Below are 14,970 nucleotides of genomic sequence, written 5' to 3' on the forward strand. Positions count from 1 at the left end.
CCACACCACCACACCTACGGAGCCAAAGTTAAAGTCAGCCCACTCCAGAACCAATGAGTGAGGGAGGGGTACACTAGGAGTGAGCAACGGGCAGTTCCAGGTCTTGGGAACTACTAAGACCACCAAGGACTTACCCCTGAGAGCAGTAACACCCAAAACCCTGGCAAGTGGGCAAAGGGAGCTCAGATCTCAGGTGCTCAGAACCAGCACACCATAATCAACAAGTATGTGATCGGTAACCCTGAAGTGAGCAAAGGGCACCTATAGGTCTTGGGAGTTGACTAAGACCATGAAGGACTCACCCCTGAGAGCAGTAACACCCGAAATGCCGAAAGGCAGGGGAGGGCAGACCTTGGGCTCTCCCAGGAAGTTAGCCTGGCTGCAGGGATTCAAGAGCTTGCCGAAGGCAAAAAGCCTTGATCTTTAGATCCATACACAGAGAGCCAGCCCTCCTCACTCAGATTTCTGACTGGAAAAGTGTAAAATATAGACTCGAATACAGGACTACAATCCCCATGAGCCTTTGCTCCACTTCCCCAGAATGCCTTGTAATCTCACCTGGGCCGAGATTGAGAAGGTATTTAAACTGATTCAAAGGCTTTTAAGGGTCTTGACTCTGGGACTTCCGTTTTGGGGCAGGCCTGGCTTTTTTTCATAATGTAGGTGAGGTTGTGTCTAGGCCTCTCTATGGCCTGGACACGTGTCTCTTATCCTGTATTTTCTTTAATCCTTAATCTTCAATAAACCTCTAAAAAAATATAATACTCCTTGCAGAGAGAAACTAATTTCTACTTGCCTCAGTCTCCCGACTCCCCTAAATTTTAATCTTTACAAAAGGAAGGAAAAACCATAGAGATGGCAAAAAGTGCCCAGGAACAATTTCTCAACACCAAAAAAAGTAAGAAGAAGGGGTTGACTTTGGATAGTTTTTGCAGAGGAAAAATACAGACTTCAGAGGAAATAGCAGAAGAGGAAACCCAAATAAATGCTCTAAAACCTTCCAAAAGAAATGGAAATTGTCCACAAGATCTTGAAGAATTTAAATTGGAGGTTATCAAAAAGATGGAAGCCTTCTGGCAGGAAAAGTAGGAAATAATGCAAAGAGAATACAACAGTCTGAGGACAAGAGCTCCCAATTAGAGAAACAGCTGGAAGTATCAAAAAGCAGGATAGACCAAACCGAAAAGGAAAACCAGCCTTTAAAAACCAGAATTAGGCAACTGGAAGACAATGATCTTGCAAAACAACAAGAATTAATAAAGCAAAGTCAAAAGACTAAGAAATTAGAAGAAAACATAAAATATCTCACTGACAAGGTGGCTGATCGGGAAAACAGAGGAAGGAGAGACAATCTGAGAATCATTGGTCTACCTGAAAAGCCAGAAATAAACATCTTGACATCATAATACAAGATATCATCCAAGAAAACTGCCCTGAGATTCTAGAACAAGGGGGCAAAATACACATGGAAAGAGTTCATAGAACACCCTCTACACTAAATCCCCAAAAGACAACTCCCAGGAATGTAATTGCTAAATTTCAAGGCTTTCAAGCTAAGGAGAGAATGCTACAAGAAGCCAGAAAGAAACAATTCAGATACCAAGGAGCACCAATCCGAATCACACAAGACCTGGCAGCTTCCACACTGAAGGACCATAAGGCCTGGAACACGATATTCAGAAAGGCAAGAGAACTGGGTCTTCAACCAAGAATCACCTATCCATCAAAACTGACTATATACATCCAGGGAAAAGTATGGGCATTCAACAAAATAGAAGATTTCCAAGTATTTGTAAAAAAGAGACCAAAACTCAGTGGAAAGTTTGATATCCAAACGCAAAGAGCAAGAGAAACATAGAAAGGTAAATATGAAAGAAAGGGAAAAGGAGAAAAATGTTTTTTTTTCTTTTATTCAAACTCTCTTCTGTAAGGACTATATTTAGATCAAATTATATATATTAATATGTAGGGAAAATGTTATGTGTAACTCACAAAAATTGTATGCATTATTAGAGTAATTAGAAGAATCACTAATAGGGAATGATTGGGGCATTAAGATGATATGAATAAAGGGGGAAAGAAGAAAGAAAAAGGGAGGGGGGAATCAATGATGGCACCAAGATATACTTGAAGAAATAGAAATAAATTAAATAGAATAATTTTTGTCACACAAAGATACACATGGGAAGGGGAGAGGAAGAATTCTCTTATAAGAATGAGAGGAAGAGAGTGCTAATTGGTACTACTTAAACCTTACTCTCAGTGAAATCAACTCTGAGAGGGAAGAGCATCTATATCCATTGGGATCTTGAATTCTATCTTATCCAACAGGGTAAGGGAGAAGGGAAAATTAAGGGAGGTTGGGGGGGGAGTACAAAAAGGGAGGGAAAGAGAGGGGGGAGGGAAATTAACAGACCCTAAAAAAAGAAGAAGGGGAAAAGGGAGGGGTTAGGTTATAGCAAAATAATAAAGGTCAGAATTGGGGGAGGAGATCAAAATGCCAGGGAATTCATAAGTAACAGTCATAACTTTGAACATGAATGGGATGAACTCGCCCACAAAACACAGACGAATAACAGAGTGGATTAGAATCCAAAACCCTACCATATGTTGTCTTCAAGAAACACACATGAGGCAGGTAGATACTCACAAGGTCAGAATTAAAGGTTGGAATAAGACCTTTTAGGCCTCAACTGACAGAAAAAAGGCATGAGTTGCAATCATGATATCTGACAAAGCCAAAGCAAAAATATGATTAAAAGGGAAAGGGAAGGTAAATACATCCTGATAAAAGGGAGTATAGACAATGAGGAAATATCACTAATCAACATGTATGCACCAAATGGTATAGCACCCAAATTTCTAATGGAGCAACTAGGAGAATTGAAGGAGGAAATAGATAGTAAAACTATATTAGTGGGAGACCTGAACCAACCACTATCAAATTTAGATAAATCAAATAAAAAAAATTAAGAAAGAGGTAAAAGATGTGAATGAAATCTTGGAAAAATTAGAGTTATTAGATATATAGAGAAAAATAAATAGGGACAAAAAGGAATACACCTTTTCAGCAGCACATGGCACATTCACAAAGATTGACCATACACTAGATCATAAAAACATGGCATACAAATGGAGAAAAACAGAAATAATAAATTCAACCTTTTCAGATCATAAGGCAATAAAAATAATGATCAGTAAGGGTACATGCCAAATTAAAAATCAATTGGAAATTAAATAATATGATACTCTAAAATTGGTTAGTTAGAGAACAAATCATAGAAACAATAATTTCATTGAAGAAAATGACAATAGTGAGACATCCTTTCAAATCTTATGGGGTGAAGCCAAAGCAGTACTCAGAGGAAAATTCATATCCATGAGTACATATAATTACAAATTAGGGAGGGCAGAGATCAATGAATTGGACATGCAAATAAAAAAACTTGAAAGTGAACAAATTATAACCTCCCAGAAGAAAACCAAATTAGAGATCCTAAAAATTAAGGGAGAAATTAATAAAATCGAAAGTGATAGAACTATTGTACTAATGAGTAATACTAGAAGCTGGTACTTTGAAAAAACAAACAAAACAGACAAAGTGCTGGTCAATCTAATTTAAAATTTTGACTACATCAAATTAAAATTATTTATTTTACATTTTGTGACTCGTTCTAAGTCTTGTTTAGTTTTGAAATCTTCCCCTTCCCAAAGATCAGACATGTATACTATTTTGTGTTCATCTAATTTACTTATAGTTTCCTTCTTTATGTTCAGGTCATTCACCCATTCTGAGTTTATCTTAGGGTAGGGTGTGAGATGTTGATTCAAGCCTACTCTCTCCCACACTGTTTTCCAATTTTCCCAGCAATTTTTATCAAATAGTGGATTTTTGTCCCAAAAGCTAGGGTCTTTAGGTTTGTCATAGACTGTTTTGCTGAGGTCCCTTACCCCAAGTCTTCTTCTGTTAGTCTAGGCAATTTATATTTTTGTAAATATTCATTCATATCGCCTAGATTGGTATATTTATTGTCATATAATTGGGCAAAGTAGTTTTTAATGATTGCCTTAATTTCCTCTTCATTGGAGGTGAGGTCCCTCTTTTCATCTATGATATTGTTAATTTGCTTTTCTTCTTTCCTTTGTTATAATCTTTTGTGCATAGTTACAAATTGTTCTCTATAAGAGTTGGGCTAGTTCACAACCCCACAAACAATGCATTAGTGTGACTATTTTTGCATTTCCCCTCCAGCATTTGTCATTTTCCTTTTCTATCATATTAGGCAATCTGATGGGTTTAACGTGGTATTTTAAAGTTATTTTAATTTACATTTCTTTAATTATTAGTCATGAAAATGTTTTATGTGACTATTAATAGCTCTGATTTCCTCTGAAAATTACTTGTTTATATCTTTTTACCATTTATCAATCTTTTCTCCAAGTAAAATCAGAATATATAATATATTTCCATTTATATGCTATTTATTATTTTATTTTAATGTCTAAAAATGTTTCCTCCTATATTTGGGGTTCAGTGTAAGCTAGGGAGACCTGTTACTGATTTTTTAGGTAACTTATGTATTGCTTAATAATTCAGTATGCTCAGAAGTTCATAACTTGTTTCCTCAGTTATTTCAGATTTTATCCATCATAGTATGTACAATTAGTTTGAAGGCATTTAATATTATGCTATTGTAAAAACACTGGCTGCAAAACATCCCCCCAACCCAGTTGTAGACATAACTCTCCCTAGTGGAAAAAAGCACTTGACTAAGAGTAAGGAATCAAGATTTTTGCCCTTCACCAAAGTCCTCTGTAACCTCAGTTTTTTCATGTTAAATGGAAGAATTGGACTATATGTTCTCTCTTCTTAAATCAACCCATAACTACTTTTTTCCCCATTCAGATGTCTTCTGGAAAGCTTACCAACAGCTTCTTCTTTTGGTCCTCTCCTGAATCTTTGATTACATTTCTGACTACGGCTCTTCCTTATTTTTGAGTACACTCACCAAGCAAACAAATATTCCCTTTAGACTTTCTTTTCTGACTTTTTTCTCTTGCTTATGGGATAAGTCCTCTTTTGACAATTCCAAGGATGACTTTTCCCTCTTTAAAAAGAAACAAATCCATGAAGAGAAGGAAAGAAAAACTTGCCAGTGCCTTTCCCCTTTTCTGCGTGCAGAGCAGTCAGGAATTATTCTCTCAGAGAAGAGTTGAATGGAAGGATGAATGAGTGAAAAATTCACTTAAAATATTTCAAGCATTATACTAAGCACTAATAATATCGAAAACAAAGCAATCTCTTTCTTTTTGGAGCTTGCAGTCTAATGAAGGACATAATACATAAAAAGGTGATCAGAGAAGGATCTTTTTGGCCCAAGAAGTCTTAGAGGTGGTGAGTAAAGCCACAGAAAAGTTAAATCCTATATTTTACTGAAAGATTGATAATTTTAATTGATAAATGAATTAATGATAGGTAGATAAATTAATGAATGGTGAAAAAAGAATTTATTAAATGCTTACTATGTGCCAAGAGCAGTGTCATGGTTGGTCAAATGGATAAAACTATTGGCTCTGAAGCCAGGAAGACATCAGTTTGGACCAGGGCCTCTGACACATACTGTCTATGCCACTTTGAGCAAGTCACTTAAACTCTGAGCGTTGTAGACAATTCTTTAAGACTATAAGTTTCAGAGTACTTGTTGATCTATATTGATAAAGAGTTTTTCTTCATCAAGAATTCCTAATATCGATGAAATCATAAGTCCATTCTTCTGTAGCCTTTGTAGCAATAACTGTTCTAAAAGTTGGAGATAGAAATACAGAGCAAAAATGCTACCTGCCCTCAAGAAGTTCACATTCTGACAAGGGGAGAGTAGCACATTTTGGACAATGGTAGCCAGGGAGAAGTAGTTTCTTTGGAAAGTTAAAGCTAATGAGGAAACCATGAGGAATTATATCGGCATACCATAATGTATTGGAAATGGGGAATGGAGAAGTGTTCGTGTTCATTGTAGTGCTTGAAGTAAACTTTGAAGGAAACCAAGGATTGTAAAGAGTAGAAGTGAAAAGGAAATCTGTTCCAGCCACTGGAAAGGTATAGAGATTAGAAATGAGGTGGTGAGTAGGGAATAGCCAATAAGCAGTATGGCTAGACTATAAGAAGGATAAAGCTGTAAAGACATTTAAATGCCAAATAGAAGATTTTGCAATTGATCCTAGAGATAATGGGAAGCCACGTGTGTTTTTTAAATAGGGAAGTGATGTGATCAGAACTGCAATTTAGGTAAATGACTGTCAGCTGGGTGGAAGATTGATAAGAGTAGGAAAAAGATTACAATAGGGACACTATTTCCTCCATACATTGTACTAACAGTACAATTATAGGAAAAGCATACTTGTATCAAAGTGAACAGCTTTTATTAACAACCTAAATTGTGTCCATGATTTACAAATAAATCATTTTAAAATAAATTCTTGGGGGTAGCTGGGTAGCTCAGTGGATTGAGAGCCAGGCCTAGAGACTGGAGGTCTTAGGTTCAAATCTGGCCTCAGACACTTCCTAGCTGTGTGACCCTGGGCAAGTCACTTGACCCCCATTGCCTAGCCCTTACCACTCTTCTGCCTTGAAGCCAATACACAGTATTGACTCCAAGAAGGAAGGTAAGGGTTTGTAAAATAAATGAATAAATAAAATAAATTCTTTAAAACAGATTTAAAATAAATAATTCCTATTCCTTAATTTCTTGATGGTCTTGATTTATTTACAGGAAAAGGGAAGGGGTCAAAGTACAGAAGAATACAACAAAACAGTTAAAAGGACTAAAATGTCTCATGAGAATTCCACTGTAACTCCCAGTTTATTGTTAAAAAATGATTTTTAGAATAATGAACCCATTTCATTGACTGCTTAATGACTACTTTATAAAGATTACTGCAAAATAACCTCCCTCTTCTTTAAATGCAAATCTTAATCATCTACCAGTGGAAGAGAAGAATAACAAGATCAGTTGAAATTCATAAATAATTCTCAAACTAATTATTATCTTTGAACTTTTCATTAAATTAAAGGTCTACCAAAACCATTTTTGATGTTTATGGTTTTATTAAAATTCATTTATTTAATTAATTAATTTAGAATATTTTTCCATGGCTACATGATACATGTTCTTTCTTTCCCCTCACACCATCCCCCTCCCAGAGCCAATGAGCAGTTCCACTGGGTTTTACATGTGTCATTGATCAAGATCTATTTCCATATTATTAATATTTGTACTAGGGTGATCATTTAGAGTCTATATCCCCAATCATATCCCCATCAAACCATGTGATCAAGCAATTGTGTTTCTTCTGTGTTTCTACTTCCACAGTTCTTTCTCTGGGTGTGGATAGCATTCTTTCTCATAAGTCCCTCAGAATTTTCCTGAATCATTGCATTGCTGCTAATAGAGAAGTCTATTATATTTGATTGTGCCACAGTGTATCAGTCTCTGGGTATAATGTTCTCCTGGTTTTGCTCCTCTCATTCTGTATCACTTCCTGGAGGTTGTTCCAGTCCCCATGGAATGCCTCCAGTTTATTATTCCTTTTAGCACAATAGTATTCCATCACCAACATATACCACAATTTGTTCAGCCATTCCCCAATTGAAGGGCATCCCCTCATTTTTCCAATTTTTTGCCACCACAAGGAGTGCAGCTATAAATATTTTTGTACAAGTCTTTTTCCTTATTATATCTTTACCAAAACCATTTTTGATGACACTGTATAGCTTCAAATCATGGAACTGCAGTTTCAAAGAATTAAAGTTGAAAATAACCTAAGGGAAAAAAGAAAAATGCATGGTAGATATATGAACAGTTAGTAAAGGGTTAGAAACAAAATAGTATAAGGAATAAATAAAATTATATTTATTTATTGTTTGCTATATATAAAGGACTGTGCATGGCACTGGGGATACAGATGGAAAAGGAACACAGTACCTGTTCTCAAGGAGTTCACATTCTAATGGGGAAAAAAACACATATAGAAGTTTTTAACTGCACTTCACATTGTTAAAGCAGAGGTGATTGATGGACAGGACAGACATTGTACTACATTATAGAGATTACAAGGAAAACTCCAGCATATCAGGCAGATCATCTTTGGTGAATTTATGGAAGAGAACATATGATATTTGAACAGGATGATCACGCATTGATAGGTTACAATCTACATTTTTTGGAGAGACAACCAACACTGGTAGAATCAGGAATTCATTGGAGTGTTGAAATATTTTTAACCAATAATATCTCTCCTTCATTGCTAAATCATTCCTCAGATAGGCCAACAAAGGGGACATTTGAGTCCATTTAGATTAATTTCCTTCATTTTCCCTTGACTGGACTCTTAAAAGAGATGGGCTTATGATCAGCAATATAGCCAAAATGCAGAGGATGGGAGGACTCACAAGGAGTCTGAGATATACAGAAATTACAAACTTGCTCTGAATGAATTGTCTTTTAATTAGAAGTCTACAAGAATCTCCTTTTCTTTTAACCCATGGCTTATCATAGCATCTGTGCAACCTATTCTTAGGGATGGCACAGTGCTGCCCACTGAAAAGGTCAGTGGAGTTCAGAAGCATAGGCAAGTTCTCCATCAGGAAAAAAAAAACCACGAGAGATGACAGAAACCTCCTTTACAACGAATGTTGTTCACGGCATTTGAGAGAGTGCCACCCACAGACAAGATGGCAGTTGGTGTACTATACTGTGCTACTGGCTAGAATCAAAGCAGCATTCCTATGGTCTGAAAGGCATTCAGACTGTCTTAGGAATGAAGCCCAGTGCCCCCTTGATTCTTTGAGCTTTAGATACCATGGAAGTGGAATCAGTTGCTTTGTACTGGAACCTAAATAATTTTGATCCCAGGTGTTCCATTATTTGAAGGTTCTCATTCCACTACCATTCTCCTCCTCCCATTTCTTTTCCTTTTTCATTTCACCTCTTGGCTAATGTTGAAAATGGATGAAAGTGAGCTAGCTCAGTTGGACCAGGGCAAGGAATAGCCGATGCCTGTGAAATAGTTTCTCTTCCTTACAAAACTCTGTCAAACTGCCCCAGTTGCAGTGGGTAATGCCTTGTCCCTCCCTTACTCTCTCCCCAGCAGAAACTGCCACATAGACTAAGCAAATATAAAGCCTGGTTTTAAAGCCTGGGCCAGGATCTGTACTACCAGGAAGGCACTGGAGTCCCACACCCCACCAAAACCTGGTTCAGCAACAGTGACATCAATAATGTTTGAATGCAGGTCTCCAGAGGTGAAAGGAGAGTGGATTAGCCCACTGCTCTGCCTTGCCCACAGCATAGTATAATATTAATTAGTCACCTTCCTTATTATTCAGTCAAAATATGCCAGACTGAAATAAATTACATTCTTAGCACATATTTCACACCCCTGGATCAAGTCTTGCAAGGGTTTTCTTTTATTATTTATGAGATCATGTGCTGTCTTCCTGCTGAAAATGAGATGGTCTGCATGAGGAAAAAGGTAAAAGAAATGCAGAGGAATGAAACAATCAGATATTCCCTAATGATATTTAAAAATAGAAATTTTGCTAGTGTTACATACAGCATGTTCCATCTTTTGAGATTTAATGGCTCTCTTGTGGTTTAATGGAGAATTACTTTCAGTAATTGATTATTAAAATTTAAAATTGCTAACCATCTTCATTATTAGATGAGCGAACATGTTATCCTTGTAATTAAAAAGGCCTGAGACTCACTTTCATCCTGTTGACAGAATGGGCAGACAGTCTCAGCTCTCAGACTTGATCGTTTCAGGCTTCTTGTTTGACAAAAATAGCCAGCCAGTCATTTGATGATGAAAATGCAGAACATCCATAGAGACTGAGGAGAAACTATAATGAACAAAAAATAATAATAATAAAAAGCCTACAAGCTAATTAAAGTTTTCAGTCCTGACTCATTAAATGCCATGCATCACTTACGTGCTATTTCCTTGTGCTCTGCTCAGGTAAAACAGGGCAATGGCACATTTTTCTTGACTTGCTAAATGGACCTTCACCATCCATCAAATCCTTTTCTTTTCCATATGTAATGGCATTTGCCCTTCCTTGCTCCACCTCCAGTGTTAAACCTTGGCAAACTCCGGTGCAAAAGCTTATTCTATGGTGAGGCCTTGGAAGAATACAATTTGATTTTCCTTCTCTCAAGCATATTTAATACTTATCAAAGCTTCTTGTTTTGATGGTTTCAGAGACTCAAGTTCTCTGCAAATTCACAAGGGAGTCACAGTATTATAAAGTCAGAAAGAACCTCAGCAGTCATCTCTTCCAACTCTTAACCATAAAGGATCCCTATTACAGCACACTAAATGAGTGGTATCAAACTCAAATAGAAATGGGGGCACTTGTACCATGCAAAAGGATCCCTGCTAATCATGTATTTACTTAGAAAGCCACATATTAACATGTTCTTTGTTCTATTATAATTTTTATTTATTTTTTTAAATATTTCTCAATTACAATTTAATCCTGTTTAGACTATATGCTAGAGCATTCTGGGCCACAATGCAGCAGTGGGCTACACATTTTGACACTCCTATTCCAAACTCTTAATGAATACTTCTAATGAGTAGGAACCCACTATTTATCAAGGTAGCTCATTACCATTTGGGGATAATTTTAAAATATGAGTTGAACTCAGGATGGCACCAGCACTCTCCTTATCACTTTGGTAACAAATTTTATCAATTATCCTTAGGAAATCCAGCATCTCTGAGGGCAAGAGAGTGGATATTAATTGTTGATTATGTCCTCATACCAATGAGGAGCTTGAGATTCTCAGCCAGGTTACCTCAACATGTGAGAGGGTTCATTTTGTGAGCACTACAGAATGCTGTGGTTACCTAAAAGGGAGAATTTATGACAACTTGAAACCTATATATTAAAGGAGAAAAATCAAAAATCTATGCATTATAATTAAAACTCAAGAAGGACAATGAGAGGAGTCATAAGTAAGAGTCCAATGATGAGTTTTTATCATGAAGGTTTATTCTAAACACCTATGAAAGCTTTCTTAATGTCAGTTTTATAACATCTCAACCATGTAACATGGAGTAAAGATTATTCATTATGCTATTCCTGTCAGCTTTTAGTTAAGACAGGTGATACTTCCTATCTTCATCACTCTTTGGGAAACTACTGAGAAAAAAAAAACTTAACATGCTAAAATAAAGTATGAAATTGGTGATTTTAAAAATATTTTCTTCAAGATACAGTTCAAAACTGGTCTACTCTAGAATGTCTTAACCAACATCACAAACACAAAGATTCCAAGGAGAATGAAAAATGATGAGTTATCTAAATAGAATTAACTGAATGGGAACACGGGAAATTCATTAACCAACTTGAATATTATTTAATGAAATGTAAAGAAGATGGAAGAAAGCAAGCACAATTAATGAATAGGAAAGCATGGCATCATTTTAGAAGAACTGTTGTGATCAACTTAAGTAACCAAAGATTAATTAAAGTTTAGGAGAACAAAATGTTTGATTTTATCATTAAATTATGAAACAAAAGGAATCTCAAAGAAATGAAAGGTTGCTTCACAGGATGGATTGGATAATGATAACAGACCATGGAGAGATGGAAGAAATACCCAATTCTTATTTGATTACTCTTTATATTGATAATCAAATGATTTCTAAGTAGAGGATAAAATAAACATGTTTTAACAGATACAGGAAATATAAGATAATACTATCAGACAAGATTTATGTAGTGCTTTGAGGTTTAAAAAGGACTGTACAGGGGGCAACTGGGTAGCTCAGTGGATTGAGAGCCAGGCCTAGAGATGGGAGGTCCTTGGTTCACATCTGACCTCAGACACTTCCCAACTGTGTGACCCTGGGCAAGTCACTTAACCCCCATTGCCTGGCCCTTACCACTCTTCTTCCTTGGAAGAAATATACAGTATTGATTCCAAGATGGAAGGTAAGGGTTTTTTTTTTTAAAGGACATAACAAATATTTTCACATTTGATTCTCTCAAAGATCCTAGGATTAGATGTTATTATTATATGAATTTTACAAATGGCAAACTTTAAGCAATTAGTAGTTAAATAACTTGCTGAGTAACACACAGCTAGTAAATATAATAAGTCACATTTGAACTCACATCTTCCTGACTTGACATCCAGTGATCTCTCCACTATACAACCTGTCTGTCTCTTAGATCAATAAATTGGGATATGGTAAGGAAGCAGCGAACTTCCCTCAATAAGATCAAGTAACCAAGCATGAATGAACTATATCTTAAGATAATCATAAAAATCAAACTATATACACACATACATACACATATACAAAAGTATATGTGATTGTTTGACTACTGGCAGTGACCTTTGGAAAAACTGAAGAGGTGTTATACTAAAAGTAGTAATTAATGAGTTGACCTAAAGGGAGGTCTCTAATGGGGACTCCTATTCTGGAACAGATTGGACTCCGTGACCCTGGAGGTGCCCTCAACTCTGTGGTGCTGTGATTAAATCCATCCTATTTCATCATTTCTTCACAAAAGATAGAAGTTTATATAGTAATTTATAGCTATATGCACATTATGTCAATTTGTCTTCAAATCAACTCATGGAGTTAGGGAGAATGAATATTTTTCCTTTTTTATTCATGAAGATACTGTGATTTAAAAACTTTAAATTACTTTGCAAAAATCACATACACAAATAACAGACAGAATTCAATCCAGATCACATGACTTTCATTTAAGTGAATTTTTTCCTGCTTCTCTAAGAAAAAAAAATATCCTCACTCTTCCCTTCTTCTAAAGAGACTTGTCAGAGGTGGTGATATGTTGTTCACTTTTGTGTCCTGGGATATTAACTACATAAAACTCAAACTGAAAATAAAATCAGCAAATCATGAATGTGACATACATATTTTTTCCATTCATGGAAATAGTTTCTATCTCCAGTAATTGTCACCTTCCTTAGCTATCCTATCAAATTATCATAATCAATTAGGGAATGAAGTGGAAAAAAAGAAAGTAAAATAACAAGTATTCCAGATTTTTGTTTTTCTCTGTGGGCTTTGCCTGCTTTGAGTGAGGAAAAATACTATGGAAATCCTTGATCACTTTTCATGATAAACTTTCTATCTAAGACTCAGATGGCTATTTACTAAAGATATTGTAGAAGTGATTCGTGTTCAAGAAGAGAGTTTGGCAGCACAAAAGGAGGAAAATCAATTATAGCTGTCCAAAAATGGAATGTGATACTTTGGGAGATCGTCCCATTACCAGAGGTATTCTAGGAGATTCTCTTGTCATCTTCCTCTTCCACATTAAGTTCTGAATAGTCATCAGAATCTGACTGGTGCCCATCAGCTAAATCCTGAGTTTTAATGAACTTGTAATCTTTAGCTTTATATTTTGGTGGCCGTGAAATCCGCCCTGATCGGGTTTTCACTTTTAAAGATTTTTTGAGCTTCTCAGTGCGCTCACTCTCAGGTGTGGAAATAAGTAAATTTGCTGAATTGGATGTAACTGCTGAAGATGTAATTGCTGAAGTGTTCAAGACAGACAAAGGAATAAATGTAGATCTCTGTCCATTTTGCATTTTATGTGCCAAAAACTTCTCCACAGAAACTGGTCCAAGAGGGGGCAGAGGTCTCTGCACAAGAAACTGAAGAGGAGGTGAAGGTAAAGTATTTGCTAAATCCTGTTGTTCAGTTCTTTTAAGAGGTTGTATCTGGATAATTGAAGGATTAACAACACTTAATCCTAACAAATCTGTATTCCCATTGAATACTGGACAGATAACATTTATGTAACACTTTAAAGTTTGCAAAACACTATCATTTGCACTCAGTGTCCTCTGAGGTCCTTTGCAACTCTAAGATGATATGATTATCATGGGAATTTCTTTAGGGCCTGAGTAGGACAGGATAGTCACTAAAGCACTAAGATATTTTCGACCTCAAATTCTGTGATTCCATTGTCCTTCCTTCTTTTGCACCCAAGCAAAGTATCACTTTAACAGAAAAAAGCCTGAGGAATTATCTTTCTATTATATCATGGGTGTAGTAGAAAAGATAAGTGTGGGAGGACAGTTATCAACCCATTAGCTAAGACACATAACAACAAAACAGATGTGAAAGCTACAGAAGAGATTTAGCAAAACTTGTAGGATAGGGGAGCAAATGTGGCTGTCCATGGTGCTGAAATCAATTCATTGCCAAAGGGGGTATTTTTGTCTGGACCTGGGAGTATATCCCAAGCTTCATGTACTATGTGCTTTGAGCTACTCATATCTATGGTCATGAAATTTTTTTATTGGCAAAGGAGATATTTTTCTCTAGTCATAGTACTTCCACAGTTCCTTGTGTATCTGTGCTTTGGCCTAGTCATATCCATTATGCGCTTTAGGGTTGCCTTCCAAGTGATACTTATTTTAAACAGCAGAAGTTCTTAGACTGCGGTCTATGAACTCAGTTTTTTAAATATTTTGATAACTATAGTTCAATATAACTGGTTTCCTATATATTCCTAAGTATTTTATTTTATGTATTTGAAAATGTTATTATAAAATGTTTATAAGTTTCACTGGAATGGCAAAGCAGCCCATGAAATTAAAAAAAAAAAGGTTAAGAACATCTGGATTGTATGGATTATGTAACAAAACTGTTTAATCACCAATCTTTTTTTCTAAGAAAGGTTTTTTTATGGAGAAATTTAAGTTTCATTAAAAGAACTGTGATTTACTAAAGGTAATTAAGCCATTCTCCTCCTGCCCAATTCTAGGGCTAACACATTTTTCCTTTGGTAGTATCTATCTGAGAGACAGACAGATATGTTAACACATATATGTCTATACATATCTTTTTGTCTGTTTTGTATATATGTATCTATATATTAAGATATATAGATTATGTTAAGATATAGAGATACAA

At 35.9% G+C, this 14,970-nt stretch overlaps 1 long non-coding RNA gene across 1 annotated transcript; it reads right to left on the reverse strand.

The window, feature by feature from the left end:
* Positions 1–7,096: 7,096 nt before the first annotated feature.
* On the reverse strand, positions 7,097–14,438 carry LOC103105504 (uncharacterized). The gene is made up of 2 exons (XR_008911223.1): positions 9,767–14,438; positions 7,097–7,819 (listed from the first exon to the last, which is right to left on the reverse strand). It is a non-coding gene; the product is annotated as an uncharacterized LOC103105504 (long non-coding RNA).
* Positions 14,439–14,970: the final 532 nt, after the last annotated feature.

This window comes from Monodelphis domestica, chromosome 4 (assembly GCF_027887165.1).
Source record: "Monodelphis domestica isolate mMonDom1 chromosome 4, mMonDom1.pri, whole genome shotgun sequence".
Classification (NCBI taxonomy): Eukaryota; Metazoa; Chordata; class Mammalia; order Didelphimorphia; family Didelphidae; genus Monodelphis; species Monodelphis domestica.